A 13070-nucleotide genomic window follows, 5' to 3' on the forward strand; every position below is an offset into this window, starting at 1 on the left:
TTTGGTTTGGAAAATACAGTGATCAACAGGATGGTCTTCAGAGGTAGCTGCGGAAGCAGGGTACAGTTAGTCTAAAAATGGAAGAGACCAGAATAGTGGAAATCACTTAGAAGCAGACCGTGATCGGTTGTGGGAGGATAAACAGTGGAAGCAGAGCAGGTTCGGAAGATTTTCATAAGGGATGTCTTAGATTTGAACACAAACTGACTGCTTACATAGAGAAGAACTGAATATTGAACTGGCTGTAATGAGCTTTAAAACATTTAATAAAAGTGTATTATGTTAATAGCTTTGTAGGTGAGTACATTGGTTGTATTCTCTATTTCCCTTCCTTTGTTATTTTTTTAATCCTCTCTACTGTCCCTTGGCCCATACCTATCTTTTTTTGTTTTTCAGTTTCACTGTTTGTGTTTTATTTTGCAACATAGCTCTAAGTCAGAATCTGTGAACAGTTGTTGTTATTCTCTCTGCGTTTTTCTAACGTGTCATGCGAGATCTCCATCCTCTCTTTGCTTCCTCTCCCAATTGTGGAATTCTGTGAAGTCCTGTGGAGGTAAGAACTGCCTCATTATTATGACTTTATTTTGTATTCACATGTAACATGATTTAATGTTTCTCACATGCCTGTTGACAGAATTGAGATTAAACTATCCATATGTAGCAGTAGCCAATAATTGACCATTGTACCCAGATAGTACCTGACGTTAGACTACATTTGAGATGCCTCACTGAAAGTCATTTATGGCAACAATCTGCATTCATGAATAATTTTAACAATCAGAATTATAATGTATGATAAGCACAAAAGCAACAAATAAATAAAAAGCAGAAAATCCCTAATGAAATAAACTTAGTTAAAAATCAAAACAAACAAAAACTTGGCATTTTGTGTGTTTTAAACTTACTGACCTTAGATGCAAAAACAAAAATTCCAAAGGATAAAACAATCCAAAGCCAGATATGTTGGTTTGTGCCAATTGTTCTAGCATTATGGAAGGCAGAAAGGGAGGATTGTGAGTTCAAGTCCAGCTTGAGCTCATCTCAAGAAAACATGAACTGAAACCTGCCAACTAACCAAATAAACACATACTTAAAAACCTTCCACTATGGCAAACAAAACCACAAAGCAAATCAAAATAAGACTTCTTTGGCCAGCTCACTATTGGGTTCATTAAAGATGTGATTTAATCTTTTCATATGCAAGTCTAAAAAGATGAAATTTAATTTGATGTGGCCTAATGGCATGCAAGGGAGAGATCTGCCAATACTGTAACATATTTGACAGATACATAATATTTAAGCCAGAAGAAAAACATCACCATGTTTATTTTTCATCACGTTAAGGTCAGTAGAAATATTTCTACGTAATGTAATAGATCATTGTAGAATGTCAGCCTGAGAAGGTCAATTTAAATAGGAAAGAAAAATTTGTAGTCTAGATCAAAACCACAAGCAAGTTTCCAAACACAAAACTGTAGGTTATATTCTGAAGCAGGAGTCTGTGATAATTTTCTTTCTTGGGAAACTTTCAGGATATGACAGTGCTGGCACATTTTCTTTTTGGAGAGACCTAGTGTGGGGGGGTCTGGGAGGATGACAAATTTTGTTTGCAGAAAGATAATATTTTCTTACAAAGAGAAAGGCTCAATTAAAGATACACAAATGTGTTTTCAGTGTTGTCTTAGCCATTCCCAGAACACGAGACCCTCACTTAGCCTAACTTCATAGCACATAACCCCAAACAAGTGCAGAGTCATTTAGAGAAATACTGGAAAATTTCCAGGTGACTCTTTAGCTAATTGACTCTCTTGTGGGGATGTGGACACAAAGTAGAGGAAGGAAGATTGACTTCCTGATGTTCCTGAACACTCTTTAGGAACGTAGCATGATGGGAATTTACCTATTTGTCCCTTGGGTGTTATTAATTTTCCCATAGTGACCTAGATTCCTCTAATGTCAAAATGCAGCCATGATATAAATTTAGCACCAACAGAAGCAGATGTTTTCCTTCTGTGTAATGGAATACAATATTCAAAAAAGAAAGCTCAAACATAGAGGAAGGTTTTACACCATTCAATATTATTAAGACAAAAAAACAGTAAGAAGCATTATGCAATGTAACTAACACTTGCTCTGTGACATAGTTTAAGGAAGCCACTCAGCGTTAACATGGTACACTAAATATTCTGTGAAGTCAATAAAAGTTAAGGAGCAAGTTTTTTTTATTAATAGTTTTACACAAGAAGTACAAGGAATTACTAAATGGTTTTGAGAATAGAAAAGGAAAATGCAAGTCATATGTAATTTTTGAAATAAATGTGTTTTGTTTGGAAAAGGCTTTTTATCTTCCTGTATTTGGGTACAGTGGGATTATAAGGCAGCAGCTCTTTGCTCTATGTCTTTCCTTGTTTATCTATCTATCTATCTATCTATCTATCTATCTATCTATCTATCTATCTATCTACCTACCTACCTATCATCTATCTATTCTCATTAGTTCTTATTCTTGAAGACATGAGGAATTTCAGCTAAATGTTTCCATTTACGTTGCATTCACAAAGCATATATCCATTTGGAGAAATATTTACAAAACTCAAATTATTTTAAAAGATTAGCAAATCTTTAAAAATGACTACTGATGATCTAATACAATTCAGTAGGTGCTGGGAAAAAAAGGTAAGGGGAATGAGTAATCGCCTCTCTCTTCCATGGAGAGATTCACATAACTTTTACCAGGTACAACAGTTTTCATCAAACTTTAGCCTCATAGTTTCAACTGTGTACAATTACACAACAGGAATTTTCATCTGACTAATGTATATTAATTTATATTTCAGTATCTCAAAGTCAACTACTATTTTTCTGTCTCTCTATAATAACCCTTCCTCCTAATGTCTCCTAATTAAAACAACAACAACAACAACAAACCCTTCTCAAACCCATACTTTAAAACCTTACAGTCATTTGATCCATTTTTTTTTTGTCCCTTTGGATAGTTATCTGACTTTTTCTTTACTTAGAGTTCATTCTTCGAAAAATCTGACAGTCTTGTTTGTATGTCTTTTTTAACTTTGGAAGAGAAATAACTTTATAGACAAACTTTGGTCTAATCTCTTCTTGTCTACTTCCTGGGAACATGATTTTTATTTATGTATTTATTTTTTACATTTATTTACTTGTATGTGTGTGTCAGTGTGGTATATAACATCACGTACTCATGGAAGTGAAAGGATAACACGTAGGAGTTGATTATCTTCTTATACCAGGCAGGTCTAAGGTATCCAACTCATGAGGCTTGACAGCATACACTTTTACCTATCTAGTCATCTCAGTGGCCTAGATTTGTGTATTATTTTTGTTTATTCTTTGAAAATTCTAACATGTGGACCATGTCTTTTGATCATCTCTGTTCTTCAGCTACCTACCTCCAAATCTACCCAGACCCTCAACACATCTCCTTACCAACTTAATGTCCCTTTGTTATTATTATTATTATTATTATTATTATTAATATTATTACCCTGAATCTAATAAAAGCTGACTATATGCCCAAGCACTCATCAAGAGCTATTAGATGTGTATCTTTTTGAAAGCTATATAACATGTCTGCTAGCCCAGGTATTCTCAGCAATTATTGTTTTAGACAATAACAGCTACAAAGAACTAATCAAGGACACTGTCAAAGGCAGGCACCCAGGTACCCAGGCAGATCAGTTTTCTCTATAACTCCCTCTTCCTGTGCCCTAACCCAGGTCCTCACCACTGTGGTGACTGTACCAGATTCTGTGAGACTTTTTTCTAACCAGTTTCTTTCTTTACATCACCATTTACACTCAATCCTTTACCTTTCTTCCCACAGTACATTTTTATGTATCTCAACAATGTCATCCTACTGCTCAAAACAGTGTACCTACCTTTCTCATTAGTCAATTGAATTTTTCAAATTGGGCTCATTTCTTCTATTGAGTTTCTTTATTGTCTCCTCAATTAAACTAAGATCATTGACTATGCTTACATAAAGATAAAATACATGTGTGTGTGTGATTTTCTGAGCCTTAGTTGCCTTCTTGTACTTTTATTATTAAAAATTTGCTGGAACTAAATCATTAGATGTGAGTATTTATATATGTATGTATATATTCATGTATGTATGCATGCATGCTAATAAAATTTAGCAATTTTTACAGAAGGGAATTTTCTGCATCCTCCTATCTATTTATCTGTCTATCTATCTACCTATCTGTCTGCCTGTCTGTCTATTATCTCTCTCTCTCTCTCTCTCTCTCTCTTATCTATCTATCTATCTATCTATCTATCTATCTATCTATCTATCTAGTCTATCTATCTGTTTTCCTAATGATACTCATAGAAGACCTTGTCATTTCACCAATGTATGTTCTTTGTGTCTTTGCTGAAAACCACTTGGTCATAATTACATGTCTTGAAGTTTAAGTTGCTAGCCTCTTCAATCAGTCTTTTCATCAGTTATTCTAACTATGCTGTGCCACCAAGGCTGGGACATGTTGGTAGTGTATCCTAAAGCCCAATATTGTACTGTCCCCAAGGACTTTTGTTTCTGATACACAGGCTTTCTTTGATAACGTTTAATATTTCACCACATTCCTAGAATAATTATAAATAAATGAAAGATCTAAATAAATGAAACTACTAGAATAAAATACAGAAGAAACATTTCAAGATATTGATATGGGTAGAAATTTTTCAGGAAGTGTCTCAGAACAAAAGTAGCAAAATAAAAGAGACTAATGAGTTTAAACAAAGCTAAAAAACACTGCATAGCAAAAAAGATAATGACAATTAGGTCAACCATCAAGCTTGATTTTCTGCCACGATTTTCACAGTTTAGCTCCTTTATTTATCGACTTTTGCACTTTTGAGTTCAATTTTAGAACATTTGTTTTATATATTTGTTCTTTCCTGATTTAAAATTTTGTGACTTTTCTCTTTCCTTTTCTTTGTGTGGGCAGTGAATCACCACTGTTTTAGGAAAAATAATGTAATTTGAATGACTTTGGAGGTTTGTTTTAAATCAACGAAGCACATTTTACTGATATCTCTGCCCTTCCCCATTCAGTTATGTATTTATTCATTCACTGTTGTTGTACTCTGCATCCTTCAAGATACTGGAAGACCTAACTTTGTTGACTTTCCTTGAATATTTTGCTTACTTTAGTTCTTTCCCTAAGGAAGTACTTCATTGTAACATTTCCATATATTTATGTATTTTAGCTACTTCTCTTAGATCTTTAACTAAATGCCTATTTCAGGCAACTTCAAAAGTGATGAGCCTGTTGTGTTGGCTTACTTTTTGGTATGGAAAAGACTGTAGGATAAGGAGAAGGCATCAACTTACACTGTACCCTCATTCTTGAAGCAGAGTGTGAATAGGGAATCCTGCCAGGCTTTACAATATGATGGCCTTCCCTTAATAACTCACTAATTCCATTGAGTTTCTACTTCTAAAAGTTTCTTCAAGTATCCCAAATAGCACCTCCATCTGGGGATCAAATGATCGAACACATGAGCCTGTAGAGGACATTTTACATTCAAACCACAACAGCATATAATAACATGCTTTAATTATTTTCATCACGTGTCTTAATTTTACTTGTTTCCCTATGGAGTAAATTACACTTTGCAGATGACGAATTAGCTTCACATTGCTTGACTAAACCTTGCTAGTGAACTGTATTTATTTTTATATTCTGTTAGATTTGATTTTCTAGTAATTGGGTGGAAAGTTTCTCTATCTATATAGATGCAATCTTATTTTTGTTCTTATTTTGCCACAATGGTAACAGTCTTTGCTTTATCAAATGAGTTAGGGAAACTTCAGTTTGATTTTCTGAGGACATATATCGTGGAAGTGAAGGTGGCTTAGTTTTCAACCTCTATTATTATAACACATCCTATGTGTTTCTTTAGAAAGCATATTCTGTGTTTGATAGTTCTGAAAAATGCTAGAGCGGAAGCCCTTTGCTTATTAGTAGGCTTATAGCATTTACATTTAATGTAACTGCTTTTAATGTATTGTTTATGAAGACATTATTTAGCAGTTCAAATCAGAATGGGGCACGTTGCTGCAAGATCAGGGACAAGACATCATTCAACCTTCTCATCATACTTGGTAGTGCATTTCAACAGTCTGTCCTTATCTGCATAATTATTGATCTGTAAATAAGTAGAGATAATAAATAACTGTTTACGTTTGTTAAAAATATATCAATAAGTTCTTGCTATATAAAACACTTTTAAAGGTTTAAACACAACAGAGTTAGGCTGTGAAGCATTTTCTCATTCATCTGAACCAGTTGTGAAGCTGAAGTGTGGCTTACTTCTTTTGAAATGCATTGCTAAGAATAAACACACAATATTCAGAAAGAAATTAGTTCTTTCTATCAGCCTTGTGTTGTGTAGGCTTGACTCCAATTTTACTTTCAAAACCATGTAAGATTTTGATTGGAATGACCACTTGAGCTTCTGAGAACAGAGTGTTATGTCTCACATAAAGCACCCAAGGAAAGCAACCATCTAACAAGGAAATAAATTGCCATTGTGGGTTGCATATCCTCCCTTTTCTTTTTCAACAATTGCACTCTGGCTAAAATTCGTCTTCTTTAATAGGAAATTGACAGGTAGCATTTATTTCTTTCTCCTGCTTTTCCTTGTTCTGTCTGAATCATCCTATTTTGCTGAATCACTCCTAACACCCAGCCACCAGGGAGTATTATCTGTTTGACGATGCCATGCGTTCTCTTTCCTCCATAAAACAATGAAGGTACAGTTGTTTCCCAAGTGGTTTCACGTGAAGCCAGGTCTTTACAGATAATCCTAGGTCTACAAGAACATAGGAATTGATCTTCATCTCTAGTTTAGTCTGCGGAGGCGTAACTTGGCTGGTGCATTGATCCTTGTACTTGTTCATACCGGTTCTCTCAAAGACACAAAGCCTTGTCTACCCAGATCTTGGGGCTTCTCGGGATGTTGCTTGCAGGGAACATCTTTGTAAGTGGGATGCCAGTCTTAGGCACAAAGAAGATTTTTTTTTCACTCACTATAAATCTACAAAGCTCCATGAATAGTGGTTTTCTTCAACAGTGCTGCCAACTACTTTTGTAGGAATAATAATGGATTTTGATATGGGTTGAATTGCAAAAAAATTTTTTTTCACTTGTTTAAGCTCCTCTCTCTCCCCCATCTCTTATCCCCCCATGTTTACATTATCAAACTATGAAATAATAGATGTGGTTTATGCTCCTCAGTCTGTGATATTTGATTTTGGCACCCTTACCTAAACAGCACATGTAGCATACTTCTCCTGTGACTTGGAGAAGCACATATATAGGAAACAAATAAAAAACTCTCTGACAACTGTTTTTGCCATTCAGTAGTCTTCTTTTCTCCTTTTCAAGACTTCTATGCCATACGCCTATGTTTAAGAAACACTAATAATCTGACTTGCTAACTTACAGAGATTACATAGACTTACATAGGGTATAAGAGTAGATTTCAGAATTTTTTTCTTGTATCACCAGACCTGAAATGACTGGTGATTGGTAAATGTTAAGATAATAGTGATGGTGCAAATAGTCATGAAGATGGTGATCATAATTATTCCAGTCCCTGGAGCTAAGGCTGTAATACTTGTAAACACAAATCACTTTTTCCATATTATCTCAATTGAGTGATTTTAAAGCAAAGGAAATTAACTGATCATACCTACATTTTAAAGAGGTCTGTCTTATTGCTTCATGTGCAATTTGGCAAAGTTAACTAACCATTAGACTAGTCTGTGCAAGGTGTAATAGAAATTTCCACTTGCCCTAGGTCAATAGTAAATGTTGAACTAGGTCTTCACATACTAATGGTTTTAAACCAAATTTTTGTGAGATGTCTATAGTTCAGTTGGTGCAGAGATTTCATCAAACCTATTCTCTAATACTCTGTTACTTAAAAGTCCATAACTGACTGCTCCTTCTTGACACACTTGAATTAATTCCATATGAAGCAAATGAATGATCTAGCCACAGATCAAACTGCTATTTCTGATAACTCTCCAGAGGAATTAAAAACCCTGTCTGAGGTTATAGCTATCACTGTTGATTAAAATAAGAGTTTCTAATACATCCTTCTTTCTATGGAGTTCCACAGTGGGTACCAATAAGCTTGATCAAGATTATTTGCATACATTATCCCACTAATACATTCTCAACACCCTTAAAAATGTTTTCATAGAGATTTATTCCTATCTGAAATGCATTTGTAATGTGCTATTGGCATAAGATAAGTTTATGTGAGAAATAGTCCTTTGTTTTTTTGCCTCATCTGAACCATTACATCATTGTCCATCCCTGGCTCTTTCCTCTTCCACTGCTAGATTTACTGACTGTCATATGGTTCTCTGAGAGGCCGTGGAGAAAGTATCTGTCTCTGGCTTTCAGTTCCCCACACTGAAACTTCAAGGGTTATTCAAATCTTTGGAAGTGACTCTCTCCTGTTCTCCTGTAGCTAGAAAAGGACAGCAATCGATGTCTTCAAATTTCCCAGAGAGCTTTGTCTACATTTAGGACACCCTGTCCTTTGTGTCTTAAGGACATACGGATTCTCCCTGCAACCCCTGTTTATTTCCCACCTCAGTACTGCACTTCATTACTCATATGCAAGGCTCTTAGAATCAGACACTTGCTCCTATGACTAGCACACTAAATTTGCAAAGAACATTCTGTCTCAGCAACGTTTGTTTTGTCTTAAGTCAGTTTTTAGGGAATGTATTTGCAGTACTGCAAGAAATCTGTAGAGATGTTTAGCAAAGGACACAGTAGAACAAACTATTCATTCTGTCAGTGTTCTGAAACATGTCACCAAACAATGACTAATAAATACCAAAAAACAGACTCACATTTTTTAAGGGAAAAATTTGCTTTCTTGACAAGTATGAAAAATTAAGGGGCAAAATTATTTACTGATTATTCTTTATATCTCTATCTGTGTATCTATATCATCTATATCTATAAATCACAGTGAAGATTTAAAAACTACCATGATATTTTTGTTTTGAATTATTTGGCTTGGCATATTGAAAAAATGTTGGAGCCAAAGTTGTCACCAATTGTGTTGGTTTACTTTATTTCCTTTGTTTTTATTTACAATTCAAGTTGATGCAATAAGACACTGATTATGTTTTCCCAGGGTCTCCGCTGTTGATTGGGCTCCAGTCACTTGGGGTATTTATTAGCTATTGATCCATCATGATCTGATAACCAATTTCATTCAACTATTTGCTCCAGCAGTACTATTCATTATTCTCTTTTGTGAAAGCCTATCTAAAAATCAGGTCTGAAGTCTTTATTTGTAAGAAGCCAGTCTCTGCTCCGATCATTAGCATTAAAAGATCAATAGGACATGCCCTCAGGATATCAGCATTGCTATTTCATTAACATAGTTTCAACATTAGACAGTCTTTATACTATTGCTTAACTAATAAGTTTATTGGGAAAACTAATTAGGTAATAGTGGCCAAGACATTTTAAATAGTCCGATTGTTTTCCTTAGAATTATATAGAACATAAAGGGAATGCAAACATTCTTACTAGTTCACGTAGGGTATATCAAGAAGAGATGTCAAGTCTTATTGATATGCAGAATTTTCCTTTAATGAATAAAAAAACATTTGGCTTTTAAACTATTAATATTAAGCTTTATATTCTAAATATAATCTAATGTGAGATACACACATGCACAAGCACACACCACATCCATGCACACATCCATATTGGAATTGCTGTGCCCTTTCACTGTAAATTCACCAGGAGGAATTTATTTTAAGGAAATCACAGGAAATATATTACTGTGCCTAGTAAAGCGTACATAGTGAATTTAAATAATAGATAATTAAAATTTGTTCAGCAATAGGTGGATAAGCATGCAAGTTCTATGTTTCACAACCTAAATATTCTGCGAATGTGAATAAAAACAGTAAAGAAATATTTTGACAATAGGAAAGTATATAATACTGTTAATTAAATATTTTGAATAATATATCTGATAACTGAGGCTGATTTAACATGTATTCAAAAAAACAGAAAGTGTGGAGATAAATATATCATTTAAAAAATGTAATATTGAGAAATGACAGCATGAATTCTTATTATATTTTTTTTCCATTTCTGGTATGTTTTAAAATAGATTTATGATAAAAATTAGTTTGAAAAATTAAATCTGGCTTAAGAAGAATTAGAGATAAGATAGTTTTTTGCTGGTTTATTTATTTTGGGAAAATAAAACATGTTAGAATAATTTTATATTGCATATTATCATATATAAACTTGAAAATATTTGTATGTATATGTGTGATTGTATGTCTATTTGTAATTTAATTAGAATTTTCATAAATTTGATGTTCTCTTAAGACCTTCTTCATTCACATAAAAAGTTTAGTTTATGGATCTCCTACATAGTTATTTCTGTGCCCAGAGTCAATAAGTTGAAATATCAAAAGTCCAGTGCCAGGTATGGAACACTTTCTTTTGATTGGTTTCACAAACATGTCTTAGAACTCCCAAAATAATATGCTTTTGTCAAAGTTTTTGGCTGCCAGACATAAATTTATAACTTGATATTAAGTCTCTCTTGCTGAAGACACTATACCAACTGATCACAGAACATGGAGACATCAAGCATCAAGTCCATTTGACTTGAAAGCTCCTCGTGGGTAGATTTCATACTTGCAGAGGGTACCCTGTAGGTTGTTGAGAAAAAACATCTCAGAAGCCTTGCCAAGCAATGACTTAAGTTACAGCATGCCAAGTTATACCTATAGGTTCAATAGTGTCACAAAGATTATGGGATTGACCAAATGATTTCTGATGGGATTTAATGTCAGATCCAGATGTCAAAACTTATGCATGGTACTATAAATATGACCCAGAAAAAAATAGGCTCCAATACTGAGCTTTCAACTATTATTTTCTAAATGGACTAGTATGAAACTGTTTCTTAAATGTGTATCTTTCTACCTATAGAATAGTGCAAAGTTCCTTTGTACAGTGAAGTGTGGTTAATTCAGAAACTCAATATTGAAAAAAAAGCATATAGAATAAATGTCAGTAAAATGTTTAGCTGCAAATGGAATGCCTGTGTGCCCACCACCATGACTTGGGCATCATCTTGGTGTAGGAGCTAGTTAGAAGCATATTCCAGGAAGGACCTGACAAAAACAACATTTTCTGAACATGCCTACCCTTTATTTGAAGTCAGAGCCATAATAGTTACCTATTCCAGACAGACACAAGACTAAGACAGTCATTATTCTAGCATCGGATGGGAGGGACCATAAGCTTCTACCCCTAACTGAAGCTAATTAAAGGTAATAGCTTCCAAAAGAAGGGGAGTTGATCTATTCATGGACATAGCCTCTAGTAGGTCAGCTATTCTCCAGGGACTGATCCTACACTGTGTGCATATGCAGCACAGATTGAATTTGATGTGCTGTTTAAAGAACAAAAAAGACAGGAAGGTGGGAGGGGCTTGAAGGAAGCTGTGGATTTGGGTGGGGATAGGAGGAAGAGTTGGGAAAGTACAGTAAAATGAATCACATCAAATATCCAAATATATTAATATTATATAACCAACATCAAATTCAAAAGCCAAAAGAAGGAGGAGAAGAAGAAGGAGAAGGAAGAAGAAAAAGAAGAAGAAGAAGAAGAAGAAGAAGAAGAAGAGGAGGAGGAGGAGGAGGAGGAGAAGGAGGAGGAGGAGGAGGAGGAGGAGGAGGAGGGGAAGGAGGGAGGGAGGAAGAAAAATAAATAAATAAATAAATAAAGAAAGAAAGAAAGAAAGAAAAAGAAAGAAAGAAGAAAGAAAATAAAGAAGGAAGAAAAGAAAGAAAGGAAAGCTAGTGGCTTAGTGGTTTTTAGAAGATACATGTTTTAGAAACACTTAGAAGCAAAGTTTTCTTGTCTGGTGTTTAAATACTTTGCATGTAAAATTCTTTCTTTTTCCCATTATCCAAATACTTAGAGAAAACCAAGTATGTCACAATAAAGGATTTTAATGATTATGTGTTGAAGGCATTTGTGAATATGTTGTGCTGAGTGTTGGATCGATAGGCTATTCTAATGTGTCTGGCATATTAATGAATAAAGACTTGATCCAAATATCACATCCAGAGCAGAGAGGCATTTCTACTCCATCAGGCAGGGTCATTCAAACCCTGGTTAGTTAACAGACTGTATTCATGAGAAAGGTACATTGATCCCAATGGCTTCATCGATTTTAGGTCTGTTGAACCCAGACACCTTGCAAATTTATGGGCTGCCTTTATTGACTGTGTTTAGATATAATTTGTAAATGTTTCTAGAAAGTACTATAGAAAGTTTCTGGCATTTGACCTTCCTTACACAGGATTATTAACCTGCAAATTTTTATTATGTTCAAATATCTTTTAAAAAGGTATAATAAAGTCATTAATTTTGCTTTCTGTCAGGTACAAGAAGCTAGGTATTATTAATAATTAAAATATTTCAGTGAAAAAGAATTTAATTACTTTTCTCTTTTTTGAGGACAATTTAGTACAAAAGGTAGTTTTTCACAATTGCAATAACAGAATTGATGCCTGCTTTTCTGTAAAGTTATTTCTCAATATTTTATGTCATATACAATTATTTCAATGCTCTCAAATGTACTTTTGTTGAATTTTTAAATAAAATTTTAGTGCTGAATTGTTTGATAATATAAATTTAATGTATATTTCCTGTATATTTCAACAGAAAAGAAAGTGAATCAATGTCATTATATGTTGCAGTATGAGTCACATAAAATATTTTAAAGGAAAAAAATGTTTCTTTTTGCCAAAGTCACATGATTACCAATACCTAAAGTAGTCATTGTAGACTATTTGTTCAAATCCCCTTTGTTGTTTTACACAAGTTTTTTTTTTTTGCCAAAAATATATAAAGAAAATTGAAGTCTGTTTTAGTGACCTTGAAACTTGCCATGTGGATTATGATTTATCAAAATTTTGAATCGACTTTCATTGATAGCATAACTCA

The sequence above is a fragment of the Myodes glareolus genome, chromosome 1, assembly GCF_982192425.1.
Source record: "Myodes glareolus chromosome 1, mMyoGla1.1, whole genome shotgun sequence".
NCBI lineage: Eukaryota > Metazoa > Chordata > Mammalia > Rodentia > Cricetidae > Myodes > Myodes glareolus.